Here is a 14,573-nt window from a genome sequence, read left to right as displayed (position 1 = left end):
CTTTTAGTATACGCCTCTATGCACGCTTATTGTAACGCCTTTTCTATTACGTATGTGTATTCTTATCAGTTGTTACGCCTCCTGTATCTGTCTTTACTGTAATGCACTTCAATATAAATATGACAACTTGTCAATAATGTATTGCTGATCCCTTCCTGAACCTTCGTGGTGATGGAACTCGATTGCCTGGTTCGAACCATCATTCCTTTGTAAGGAATAAATACCCTATTATACCCTCGAATACCACGGATTCTGCCTCTTATTTTTACTGAGTTATTCATATTGTATTTTACCGCATAAATTAAGTCTAGGTAATTAAAATTTACCACACTATCTGCATACTATACTACACTCCGGAAATAATTGCAAAGTGGCAGCAACTATTACTGGCATCTGGCAGTGGGGGCAGTGGGGGTACGGATAGAACATGTTGTTCTAAATGTGGTCAAAGGGCTGCTGATATTCTTCACATGTTCTATTTATGTCCTAAGCTATCAGACTTTTGGAAAAAGGTTATACAGTATATAGGCCGACGTCTGAATCTTGATTATACTGTTAAAGAGATCATGCTGTGGTTTAAGCCGTGTGATGACCCATACATGGAGGGTTTAATGTCCATTTTATTAGTAACTGCCCGTCTTTGTATTGCGAGAGTGGATTAGCCCCAACTCTCCTTCATTATTCGATTGGCTTGTCCTCATGAAGGATACTTACGAAAGAGAACGCATACTTGCTAAAACTTAATCTATTTGCTCAATGGTAAGATTTAGTCGAATTTGGAAACACTTTGAGCTTTAGTATTGTATGTCACCAGACTGATGGTAGAAGTTTCTAGAATATTTTTGTATTTAACATCTATATGGCTTATTTAGAATTTGTTTAGGACTTGCTCTGTACTGTTTCTTGCTCATGTATTATTTGTAATGTTTAATTTGTACTTTTTATTACTACTTTGGTTCTGGTTATTGTGGATAATTTTTGTTTTTCTCTGTTTGCTATATTTCTTTTCTCAGTATTGTCTGTACACCTCGTTAAAAAAAAACAACAACAAAATACAATATTCTTGTCCAACGCTAACCTCATGCAAAGCGCTCTAATACCTCCAGGTCCAGCGAGCGCTATATAAAACTCTTCAAATAAATAAATAAATTTAGGCAAGTGCCAATATCAACAGTTGGTACAATTAAACATGTAACTTACAGTGGTTTTTCCAAATTGGGTAGGAAAGCGGCATTGCACGGAAGGAGACCAAAATGAAGATGAGTCATAAACAACTGCACCCTAAGTAAATTGTATTCATTTATTTATTTGAAAAGTTTTATGTAGCGCTGGCTAGACACGGAGATATCTGAGCGCTTTACATCACTCATTCCCCCCCCCACCAAAATAACTACGAGAACGATATAAGTTTATATTCCTCAAAATGTATTGTGTCCAAATGTTCTCTAAGAAACCGCTTTCACCAAATACTGCTTTGGGTAGTAGCCCCTTTCATGTGACAGGAATTGGAGATACGCCTGGGAAACAACCAAAAAGGAGCCTTGGCCATAAAAAAATTATTTCAAAGTCGTCTTTAAAAAAATCAGAATTTTGTCATAACAGACATGCTTTTAAATTATAATTTAAAATAATCACTCATGGTTTGAGTTCTCGGTGGCGCATTTAATTAAGAAATCTTAACCTTCCAGAATTTTATTAAGTACTAGCGAAGTACACCCCAAAACCTGAGATAACTCAGTGTTTTGTAGAATACTAATTTCTCACCTTTGTGTGTCAGGTGTCTTGGTAGTAACTTGTCTCAGAAGTTGGGATACTCCTTCCTTGGCAGTTGGTTCGAGGCACTCCTTATACGGTGTTTCCTGGAGAGAAACTCTCAATAACTGGCACCTGCCAGTGGGTGGGGCCTGTAATTATGCGTCGGGCCTATCGAGGGCCACGAGATCTCAGCTATTCCTGCGGAATCTTGCAAGACCTGATTTTCTATAGATGTAGATCTGTACAAGTAGGGGTCGAGACGTGTGGAGGTGTCTGAAAGGTTTGTGAAAGCAAATGCAATTGATGAAGTATGCTGGGCCTTGAAAGGGTGGATGAGGAGTTGGAATTGTGATTGTGTATTGGGAGCCAGCGGAGCTCCTGTAGGTCAGGTGTGATGTGAGTGTGGCATGAGAATGATTCTGGCTGCCGAGTTCTGAATGGTCTGCAGATTTTTGTTAAATGTTTTTGTTGATCCCAGCATGAAGTGTGTTCCCGTCATCCAGCTTGTTTGTGACTAGGGCATGTATGACAGTTTTCCGGGTGCTGATTGGCAGTCATTTGAATATCTTCCTTAGCATCCCATGGTGAAGTGCTTCTCGAAGATCACAATGATGCTCTTGTCGGTGTTCAGTTTTAGACAGTTAGTCTTCATCCAGTGGGCAGTTTCAGCCGTGCAGGCATTGAACTTGATCCGGGTAATGTCCTGTCTGTGAGGGAGAGAATGAGTTGTATGTTGTCAGCATAGAAGAAGACGTTGATGTTATGAGAGGAGATGATGCTGGCTAGAAGATTCCTGTACGCGTTAAAGAGGGTCGGGCTCAGTGAGGATCCCTGTAGAACTCTACAAATGAGGATGCGGGCATCCAAGATGTACTGTGCCAGGCTAACTGACTTATTTCTACCTGTCAGGAAACAGCAGCTCCATCGGAGTGCATATACTTGGATTTCAATATTGTGTAGGAGTTGGATGAGGATGAGGTGGGAGACCGCAGCCGTATCAAATGCTGTGGAGAGGTCCAAGAGGATGAGGACAGCTGTATCTCCTCCATCCAGATTCATGCGGATGTTATTTGTGTCAGCAATGAGAGCAGTTTCTGTGCTGTGGTTGGGTCTGAAACCAGCATGAGTGGTGTCGAGGCTTTGGTCATTGAGGTATTCGGTGAGACATCTGTTGATGCTTTTCTTTAATACCTTGGCTGAGAATGGTAGCAGGAAGATCGGTCTCTAATTGGCTAGTGTTGCAATGTCTGTGGAGAGCTTTTTCAGCAATTAAAGGACTGTTGCATGTTTATTAGCCTCTGAAAAGGTTGTAGAAGAGGCTTAGGCATTCAGAATGGGTGTAAGATGGGTTGCAGGTGTGGTGGGGGCAGGGGTCCGATTGTGCCGGAGTGTATGGACTTCATGGTTGTGGTGGTTTCTTCTGGGGTGATGATAGGCCTTGTAGTTAGCATTGGTTGTTTGGATAAGATCATGAGGCATTTGGTGAGGTCTGTCGTGTCCAGTTGCAGGTTTAAGTTTCAGTACATGGAAGTCATTTTGTTGCTGTTGCTGAGAGAGATTGCTGCATAGGTCCTGCAAGGGGGTGGTCGAGTTGCTGGCGGCCTCTGGTGGGCTGGAATCCTTCACAATGGTGAAGATTTATTTGCATCTGTTGGTGCTGGTATCAATACTGTCCACCAGAGTGGCCATATAATGTTTGTCTCACAGGCTTGTATTTTCAGAATTATAACAATTTCTAATTATTCACAACAAAATCATTGTTGTTATTCATTTATGGGAAAGTTCTAACAAGAATTGGCTTGTTTTAGGTGCCTGTCCATTATTGTGTGATATGTCTGGAAGTAATAACAGAAAGCTCACAGAGAAGTACCAAAATAATGGTTAGTTGTTCTACTCTGGGAATCACAGGTTTTCACTTTACATGTTTTAAGCCACACCCTAATTATATAGACCACACCTCTTAGCAAGGATTCATAACGCTTCTTAGGTCATGTCCCTTTTAGAGACCGCCCTACTTTTTTTAACCCACTTAAAGTCCTGATGCATAGAGACAGAAAGGGATTGCTGTGAGAAAGGAAGACAGGAGGCATGCAAATGGTGTAATGGGAGAGTGTAGGGAGAAAGGTGATTGTTCAAGGACTCTGGGAAGGTGCAGGAAAATGGACACAATGCACATGGAAACACATATCAAATCCAGCAAGATATACCAGGGGATGTTGATATATACCAGAGGTGCATCGAGACGTGGAGGATACGCAAGCACACATTAGAGAGGTGAGGGTTGGGAGGGTTTTAGGCAGAACGCTGTGGATACAGACAGAGAATTGCACAGGTGTGTATCTGGGAGAGCAGTGATACAGGAATATCGTACAAAGGCAATGAGGAGCATGAATATATGTAGCATGTGCAGATAGATAGGACACATGGAGAAGCAAGGAAGGTGCAATACGATAGGCAGGAGGTGCATGGAAACAGTCAAGGTAGGCAGTTGGTGCCGGAGACGGAAACAGAAACAACAAATCTACTGATGGTGAAACCTGACCCCCAAAGGCAGCAAGCCACACCACAGACAACGAATTTACCAATGGAGAACCCAAAAAACTACAGTAGGTGGGACAAACACAGAAAGGGAGGAAAGCCATCAATAAAAACAATACAATTGAGACTGACACGAAAGCCATCCAGTCTTGAACAAGGATTGGCTGTGTGGAGTGTTGTCTCCAATGAGGTTTGTAACAGACTGTTGGAGCTGTACGAAGTGAGACCACGATAGTATTTTATTCTGACAGAGACACTGACCTTTGCTGTTCCAACAAAATCGATTGGAACTTTACTTAATGCTAGTCTAAAAATCCATGTCTCACCATACTCATATTTGCAGCTTTAGTTGGGTTTCCAGAATGGAATGGGCAAGGCCTGTGCACCTATCTCAACGCCAGGTTCTCCGGATACACGTTAAACTTTCCTATATGAAGCAGGATAAACTTCCATTACTACGAGTTGGCAGTAGAGCATGCACTATGACCATGCCCCCTGCTTTTTAAAGCCCTGATCTTCTTCATTGACATTTGCTTGTGGTTTTTTAATTACAAGCAAGCCTCAATATTAATGAGGCCGCTTACATGGTCACACCGCTCTATGGAGACAGAGGCCATGTTTTCTCATTCCCCAGAGTACCATATTTTTTAATACTTAGAAACCTGATGTCAGGATTCTTGCCACAGCTCACCTCTCTTGACTATCACAATATACCAGCATGACTCAATATAATTCCTCCCAAACACTTATAAATGAGCAAACATCTTGTACCCTGACTTTTGACCATATTACATGCTGCTGGTAATAGCTGCTGCAGCTGGTTTTGCCTGGTTTGTTTGAAAAAGCTCAATAGCTTTTACAAATGTTTGACCATGCATTTGGAAGGTCAGGTTTCACGCATCACGGACACACCCAGAAAATCCACCGGAATAAGCATCAAGCAACTGGCAAAGACGACCTCAACATGAACCTTCCGGAAGACAACCCTCATCAAATTAATTCCCTACCCCTTTTCCTTGCTATAAACAATTAGAACGCAACCTTTGATAACATTCTAAAACACCTTCTAGAAGGCAGCCTCATCAAGTTAATTATCTGCACCTGTTCCTTGTTATACAACAAAGCCGCAAACTCCAATAAAGCGTTATATAAAATTTTGAAGGAGTTCACCACTCTCCAGGCCAACCAGCGCACCCTTCCCCCCACACAAGAATGGGTAGACACAGTATCCTCCTTTTTCGGCGAAAAGGTTAAAGGTATATACAGATCCTTCCCTCAAGAGAATGTCAACAACACTGACTTTCACCCAGTTGTGAACAGCCATCCCATGTTGCCTCTGCTGGTTGAATTTAAAACTGTGACCTGTGAACAAGTATCAGAAGCCATAGCTAAGATTAAATCAGGCTCACCAGCATATCCTCTTCCACTCCGCTTCTTCATGCAATTAGCACCCCTGTTAATAACAAATGTAACAGAGATTTTTAATATGTCATTAGACCAAGCAATGATGCCGACAAGATGGAAAACAGCTCAAGTTAGACCCATTGTGAAAAAGCCAACCTTAGATCCCAGAGAACCAGGCAACTACCGTCCCATCTCGCTACTGCCCTATTTCGGGAAGGCGCTCGAATCCTTGGTAAATAAACAAATTACTGTTGATTTGGAAAGTCATGGACTGCTTGATTCATCGCAATCAGGATTTCGGTCGGCGCATAGTACCAAAATGGCAGTAGTAGAGATGGTCGATAACATCAGGCTGGCTCTGGATAAAAAAGAATGAGCTATGCTGGTTCTTTTGGATCTGTCAGCCGCCTTCGACCCCATCTCCCATGACATTTTAGAACATCGGCTCTGGGAAGTGGGAGTCCGAGGGAAAGCCCTGGACTGGTTTAAACACTACCTAAAGGATCGCTCCACTACTGTACACATAGATACCCTGGCCTCACGCAGCAGACCAGTCAGCATAGGAGTTCCCCAGGGGTCAATCCTGAGCCCTATGCTCTTTAATCTCTATGTAACACCTTTGGCCAGGATAATCAGGTCCCATGGGTTTGAGGTCATGTCATATGCTGATGACACCCAGCTGCTAATCAAGTTTGGTCCTGACCCTACAGACACAATGATCCGGTTTAAAAACTGTATGACCCATATTAACAACTGGATGGGCAACAACAAACTACAGCTCAACGGTAGTAAGACAGAGATCATTCTGTTCCTCAGGGCCGAAGAGTATTGGTCTAACAGCTGGTGGCCTCAGGCATTGGGCCCGTGGCCATACCCAAAACGAGCAGTCTGTAATCTTGGAATAACGATTGACAACAAGCTATCTTTGAAAAATCATGTCAATCTTGTGTTGGGCTCTTGTTACGGGATCTTGCGGAAGCTACGCAAAATCTTTAAATGGCTACCTATCGGAGCCAGGAAGCCTCTGGTTCAGGGCTTAATCGTAAGCCGCATGGATTATGGGAACGCCTTATTAGCTTCCCTAAATGAAGACCTCTTTTCTAAATTACAAATTCTACAGAATACTGCGGCCAGACTTATCCTAAATTTACCACCGAGATCCCCCTCAGTCCCAAGTCTGAGGTCCCTCCACAGGCTTCCAGTAAGAAAAAGAGGCCACTTCAAAATCCTGTGCCTTACCCATAAAAGTATCTATGGTACTAGGCCCGGTTATTTAGCGAAAAAGCTTAAAAGATACCAGCCAGAAAGAATGTTAAGGTCCAGTTCAAAATCTCTTCTTACCCCACTGCTAGTCTGCACTGTACGAAACAATCTTTTTCTTTTCTCGCCCCCTATCTCTGGAACAAGCTGCCATCTCATCTTCTCTCTATTGCAGACAACCAGCGCTTTAGCAAAGAACTGAAAACGTGCCTGTTTGACCAGAAATAACGCAATTCGGATATGATTATCAGTCTCTGGAGTCTCTGCAAGCGCCCTGAGACCTACCTGGTGATATGTGCGCTCTATAAGATTCTCTGACTTGACTTGACAAACAACTAGAATGTGATCTTTATGACTTTCTAAAGCAGTCTTATTCAAAGACCGTTCACACTCCTCCCCTTCACTTAGCCTCTTCGCCTGCCACTTACCTGTTTCCTGGCTTCCAGGACTCTGTCTTGCCAGATCCCTTGATCCTCCCGCTTCGACTTCACCGCAAAGAACGTCTCACACTAGTCTTGCACCTGGATGGAAAAAAGACCAAGAAGAAAAGGAGAGGTGCATTAACAGACTTGATTTTCCTACACTCTGGGCTCAGTCACAACGTTGTGCTGCAAACAAAGGTAACCAGTGTTTTTGTTCAACTTATACTTACTGTTGGCAGGGCTCTGCCAGAGAGGACATGGGTGAAGTTGTGGGTTTAATGCTAAAATCATACTCACTACTGTTTAACAAATGTTGATAAAGGAGCCACTACGGACAATCTAAATGGAAACAAAACTAAAGGTTGGTTGAGACTTGCAAAGCTTTCGTGAGGTGATACCTTAAGAGATAGAGTTAATTCTAGACTAAACCCTTATTATTTGTTTGTTTATAGGTGCCATAGGTGCCATATCTGCCGGTACCATTCATCAGACTGGTGTGAATACCTTCTGCACTGTTGCTGTTGAGTAGATGAGCCACAGCATCTTTAACTCTACACGCTCTCTCCATTCCTACCCCCTTTCACTTTTGTTTTGCCACCAGAGCAGTGTCTCCGCCTGTAAACCAAGGGCAAGTCTCGGGAGGATTCAGGAACTAGCATCACCGCCCCATTGAAATCATCAGGGATCCAGGTAGGTGGTTTATGACACAGGAGCTAATGGCACCTGACAAAACAGATGAGGCATCCAGGGGGCCAGCATTACATTTAGGCTCCTGGCCTCGTAAAAACATCTGACAAGCCTGGTCTGAACCTTGTTTCATTTCCTTCAGGCACTGTACTTCTACTGTACCTTCAGGTCACATTGTTCTCTACTAGGCACTGTTAATAACGCCTTCTATTCCTACTAAATGAGCATGAAACTGCCAAGGCACAATGTACGCAAGAGAGTACCTTCAGCATCTGGTAGTTCTGGGGCAGCAGAATCAGCATTAAGCCAGGTATACCTTACGTGATTTCTCAGACAATGTTCTAGAGTAATTGCTAAATAATTTGGTATGTTGGGGAATGTAACTTGGTGGATGATCACATCTGCTTCAGAGGTTACTATTAAACCCATGCTACAATTCTGGTGAGATAGCTTGATAAATCACTGTACCTGCTGCAGAGATCGATATTTAATCATCAAAATGCCAGAGGTAGCAGAGGTGAGATCATATCCTCTTTGACCACAGATGACATCTCAGGTCTGACCCCTTCGCCCAAACATAGTTCATTAGAAGCCTCCTATTTACTGCTGAAAGGCGAGATAAAGTGGAAGGAAGGCTGTAAGTAAACATGGTTCTTAAAGCACTTCTACTTTCTCTTCCTGATGTTGAGGTGTGGCTAGACAATACTTCAAACCTGTTATGTTATTTGTACACAGCGGTACAAAAGGGGGTGGTGATGGACGGAGCATCAGAACCAATCAAACACTCACACCCAGTCAACAGATCTGGGTTTGATCCATCACCGTTCTTTAGCCCACTCTGCCACCCCAGTTCAGACATGGCCATATGCAAATCAGTCTGACCCTGTGCATCATGGGAACAGTCCAGCCCGAACTGCCAAGCCATGCCTTCCCTGGACCGGAAACAAGCTTCCTAGGACCGGTTTCTGGCATTTCAGCCGTCTTCAGCCAGGCTTGCTTGAATCCATTGGCAAAGTGAGCAAGGGACTCACATCTGAGCATACCCTGCCAACTTATGGCGAACAAAGCGGTACAAAAGGGGGTGGTGATGGACGGAGCATCAGAACCAATCAAACACTCACACCCAGTCAACAGATCTGGGTTTGATCCATCACCGTTCTTTAGCCCACTCTGCCACCCCAGTTCAGACATGGCCATATGCAAATCAGTCTGACCCTGTGCATCATGGGAACAGTCCAGCCCGAACTGCCAAGCCATGCCTTCCCTGGACCGGAAACAAGCTTCCTAGGACCGGTTTCTGGCATTTCAGCCGTCTTCAGCCAGGCTTGCTTGAATCCAGTGGCAAAGTGAGCAAGGGACTCACGTCTGAGCATACCCTGCCAACTTATGGCGAACAAAGCGGTACAAAAGGGGGTGGTGATGGACGGAGCATCAGAACCAATCAAACACTCACACCCAGTCAACAGATCTGGGTTTGATCCATCACCGTTCTTTAGCCCACTCTGCCACCCCAGTTCAGACATGGCCATATGCAAATCAGTCTGACCCTGTGCATCATGGGAACAGTCCAGCCCGAACTGCCAAGCCAGTCCTTCCCTGGACCGGAAACAAGTTCCTAGGACCGGTTTCTGGCATTTCAGCCGTCTTCAGCCAGGCTTGCTTGAATCCAGTGGCAAAGTGAGCAAGGGACTCACGTCTGAGCATACCCTGCCAACTTATGGCGAACAAAGCGGTAGAAAAGTGAGTGGTGATGGACGGAGCATCAGAACCAATCAAACACTCACACCCAGTCAACAGATCTGGGTTTGATCCATCACCGTTCTTTAGCCCACTCTGCCACCCCAGTTCAGACATGGCCATATGCAAATCAGTCTGACCCTGTGCATCATGGGAACAGTCCAGCCCGAACTGCCAAGCCATGCCTTCCCTGGACCAGAAACAAGCTTCCTAGGACCGGTTTCTGGCATTTCAGCCGTGTTCAGCCAGGCTTGCTTGAATCCAGTGGCAAAGTGAGCAAGGGACTCACGTCTGAGCATACCCTGCCAACTTATGGCGAACAAAGCGGTACAAAAGGGGGTGGTGATGGACGGAGCATCAGAACCAATCAAACACTCACACCCAGTCAACAGATCTGGGTTTGATCCATCACCGTTCTTTAGCCCACTCTGCCACCCCAGTTCAGACATGGCCATATGCAAATCAGTCTGACCCTGTGCATCATGGGAACAGTCCAGCCCGAACTGCCAAGCCATGCCTTCCCTGGACCGCAAACAAGCTTCCTAGGACCGGTTTCTGGCATTTCAGCCGTCTTCAGCCAGGCTTGCTTGAATCCAGTGCCAAAGTGAGCAAGGGACTCACGTCTGAGCATACCCTGCCAACTTATGGCGAACAAAGCGGTACAAAAGGGGGTGGTGATGGACGGAGTATCAGAACCAATCAAACACTCACACCCAGTCAACAGATCTGGGTTTGATCCATCACCGTTCTTTAGCCCACTCTGCCACCCCAGTTCAGACATGGCCATATGCAAAAGAATGGTGATGGATCAAACCCAGATCTGTTGACTGGGTGTGAGTGTTTGATTGGTTCTGATGCTCCGTCCATCACCACCCCCTTTTGTACTGCTTTGTTCGCCATAAGTTGGCAGGGTATGCTCAGACGTGAGTCCCTTGCTCACTTTGCCACTGGATTCAAGCAAGCCTGGCTGAAGACGGCTGAAATGTCAGAAACCGGTCCTAGGAAGCTTGTTTCTGCTCCAGGGAAGGCATGGCTTGGCAGTTCGGGCTGGACAGTTCCCATGAGGCACAGGGTCAGACTGATTTGCATATGGCCATGTCTGAACTGGGGTGGCAGAGTGGGCTAAAGAACGGTGATGGATCAAACCCAGATCTGTTGACTGGGTGTGAGTGTTTGATTGGTTCTGATGCTCCGTCCATCACCACCCCCTTTTGTACCGCTTCGTTCGCCATAAGTTGGCAGGGTATGCTCAGACGTGAGTCCCTTGCTCACTTTGCCACTGGATTCAAGCAAGCCTGGCTGAAGACGGCTGAAATGCCAGAAACCGGTCCTAGGAAGCTTGTTTCCGGTCCAGGGAAGGCATGGCTTGGCAGTTCGGGCTGAACTGTTCCCATGAGGCACAGGGTCAGACTGATTTGCATATGGCCATGTCTGAACTGGGGTGGCAGAGTGGGCTAATGAATGGTGATGGATCAAACCCAGATCTGTTGACTGGGTGTGAGTGTTTGATTGGTTCTGATGCTCCGTCCATTACCACCCCCTTTTGTACTGCTTTGTTCGCCATAAGTTGGCAGGGTATGCTCAGACGTGAGTCCCTTGCTCACTTTGCCACTGGATTCAAGCAAGCCTGGCTGAAGACGGCTGAAATGCCAGAAACCGGACCTAGGAAGCTTGTTTCTGCTCCAGGGAAGGCATGGCTTGGCAGTTCGGGCTGGACTGTTCCCATGAGGCACAGGGTCAGACTGATTTGCATATGGCCATGTCTGAACTGGGGTGGCAGAGTGGGCTAAAGAATGGTGATGGATCAAACCCAGATCTGTTGACTGGGTGTGAGTGTTTGATTGGTTCTGATGCTCCGTCCATCACCACCCCCTTTTGTACTGCTATGTTATTTGAACACAGCATGATAAACATTAACTTAAAAATGATATGCACAGCTTTATACAGAGACTAGTCAATGCTGCATTGGCATATCAGTCAATGGGCAAGCAAATCAGTCAAGGCATCCTGAGGATGACAGCTATTTTACGTGACCTATATTCCAAGTAATTTTCAGATAAGTATCTAACAGATTATAAAGCACAGGTCCCATAGGTTAGCTATCAAAGTTAGACATAGCAGTATATCCAGAAGCTATTATTGCACATGAATAGTCTGACGATGGACGCTAACGCTATCATGCGAGGTCTTGATTGAGGACCCGTTCCCTTCGTCAGCAGGAAGCATGGTTAATACTTTAACCTGACTACTCGATAGAGACTAATTGAGATTTTCCCCATATTGGACCGTTTGGAACGACAGTATACCATTATTTTAGGATTACAGATATTGCGCCCAAGTGTCCTTAGACATGCATCTTTGTGCTTTTAAGATTTGATGTTTATGCCCTGATGAAGTCCATGACCCATAATTGTCAGGACGAAACACGTGTTGGCTTGGCCTGATGGCATACAGTGAAGATTATACTTTGGAATAAAGACAAGATATGGACAGCTTGTATTAAAAGAGGACTACTTTATTGAATTCAAATTTGGATATTGATTCGTGCTCTACTTCTGAACCATTTTGCTCGGCTTTCAACTTTTTGTTCCTGTATGAGGTGGACCTTTGTTCATCTATTACGACGTACAGTGGTCGTCGTATTGTCAACCTTGCAGCAAATGGTTTAATATTGATAATTGCTCTTACACTTTCACTTCCCTGCGCAATTTGTCCCTACCACTGTTTTTTGTTGTTCATCTAGTCTGACGATGGAGTCTGAAGGATCATGGGCAGTCACATAAGCAAAGTAGAGGGCAATTCAATTACCCCTAATTCACTCACATAAACATCCCCAAGTTCAACCCAGAATGAGTAGAAGCTTAAGTTCAAGGTGTATCATAACCAAGGAGAGGCAACTTCAGCAGTATGCCACAACGATCTTACAAGCAGAGTGGTTCCACACTCGGTGCCACAAGTCCAGGCTTGAGCACTAAGGTTTTTCTTAGTTCCACTTCCCAGTGATAAAATAATGTAGATTGCTGATACCTATATCCTGATTCCAGAGGAAATATCAGGTGCCCTCTAGTTAATTAAATTTAAACTTCAAAAACGTGTGATTTTTTAAAGGCATACAAAAGCCTTCAATGGCTTCGGAACAGACCTGAAAGGATTTCTTTCCTGTTCTTCCAACCCCACCACCTCAGACCTACCCTACATATTAGGATACTATTTGCGCAGTGATTCTCCCCCTGCCCTGAAGGGAAGGGATGCCCAATGCTCTGCAGACACAGCTATACCTGTTCTCTTTGTGGGTAGCTTGCACTTCTGATGGTCCTGTTGGTACTTGGTCTGTGCTTCCATTTCTGTTTCCTGCATGGTGCCTGTTCGATGTAAGCAAAAAACACAACTATTGCTGATGCCCATGCTGATATCTGTTCTCTACGTAGGGGATGCATGTACAGTAGAGATATAACACAAAGCAGTGGTGAAAGATTTTGTGTGTGTGTGCGTGGACTTGTGATCATCGTTTTGAAATAGTAAAACCAACACAACTGACAGTGCTAGTTCTTGTGTATTATTTGCAAAGGGCCATATTACAACAACTTGCATATGAGTTCAATATAGGCTTAGCTCCAACCATTTGCTTTACTAAACCTGCCATACTTTTAGAACTGTGATAGTCACACGTCTCGCTTTCTTCTGACCTTTAGTACTTTTAACAAGTCAGTACATCTGATTTATCCATTAAAAATGGCACTTTGAACACAAAGGACCTCATTCACAATTAAATGTATATTTACTCATGTGTATATTTACTGCTACACCTTGGTATATTCCACATTTCTGAGTAGAGATTTACACCTTCACACTTTCAAATTATGGGGTGGAATCGCCTACAACAGAATTTATGATTGTAATGGTATTAATTTCGCACTCGCTGGTGGAGATCTATGCAACTGTGGCAGAGAGCTCCCTATGGGAAAGTCTTACTGTTTTGTGGGCATGTTTATCAGTATGCCCCTCCTAAAAATTAAATCAGTCCTTAATTTTTTCTAACCTCCTTCCATTTAGAGTTACTTATTCCCCATTTTTCCACCACTCTCCCAATCCCTCTCACATTTATTTCAAAACTGCATACCTATGTGTGTGCGGAGAGCTCTGTCTCTTTGAGATGCATCTCCACAAAGAAAAGATAGGGGAGATGGAGGCAAAGGGCTCTGACCATAGGTTTGTGAACTGTATTTTGTAGTGTGTGAGCAGTACTGCTTTAAGTATTACATGCAGTTTGTCTCTCAAGTACCATATCATTTAAAGTTTGGTGGTTGGATTTGTGTAAATCTATATAATTTAGTGCCACTATTCTGTTCACATGTTCTCCTGTGGACATAAAGCAAAGCATGATCACCAATCTTGATGAAAAACTACTCGCATGTCACACTGTCTTCAATGTGTCTTGAGCCTTTGGTTCTGTATGTCATTCACAATATCAGTGTGTTACCTTTCAAATATAAAAGCTACCCACCTAAGTTTATGTTGTGTAATTGAAAGTGTCTAGATTAATGTATTCCTTTGAAAGGTAGGATTCTGTACATTGAGGAGTACATCAAGTGCTTTGCTTGAGGCAAGAAGAAATGTTTATACGGTTTGCTTTTAAAGTACACTGTATTATTGAAACACATACAGCCAGATGTACCATTACACTGGTCATAAAAACGGGCTACAAATTGCTACCAGTATTGTTGCAACCAGTGAAAAATGTTTATGGATGGTAGGTCAGTTTCTTAAATT

At 44.1% G+C, this 14,573-nt stretch overlaps 1 protein-coding gene across 5 annotated transcripts in view; it reads left to right on the top strand.

Moving 5' to 3' along the window:
- Positions 1 to 14,573, top strand: part of LOC146854158 (aldo-keto reductase family 1 member C1-like) — a 204,494-nt gene that overhangs the window by 31,515 nt on the left and 158,406 nt on the right. For 2 of the 5 annotated variants that reach the window (XM_085651938.1, XM_085651936.1), the window contains exon 2: positions 7,832 to 8,069. The exons of 1 other annotated variant lie outside the window; for it this stretch is intronic. The gene's annotated coding sequence lies outside the window, so the exon portion shown is untranslated. Of the gene's footprint in view, positions 1 to 7,132; positions 7,578 to 7,831; positions 8,070 to 14,573 lie in introns of all 5 variants that reach the window. 2 more of the 5 variants (XM_085651935.1, XM_085651937.1) reach the window with 2 other exon arrangements.

This window comes from Triturus cristatus, chromosome 4_1, assembly GCF_964204655.1.
Source record: "Triturus cristatus chromosome 4_1, aTriCri1.1, whole genome shotgun sequence".
Taxonomy (NCBI): Eukaryota; Metazoa; Chordata; class Amphibia; order Caudata; family Salamandridae; genus Triturus; species Triturus cristatus.
Note: the sequence above shows the minus strand (reverse complement) of the source record. Positions and strands in the feature narration are given on the sequence as shown.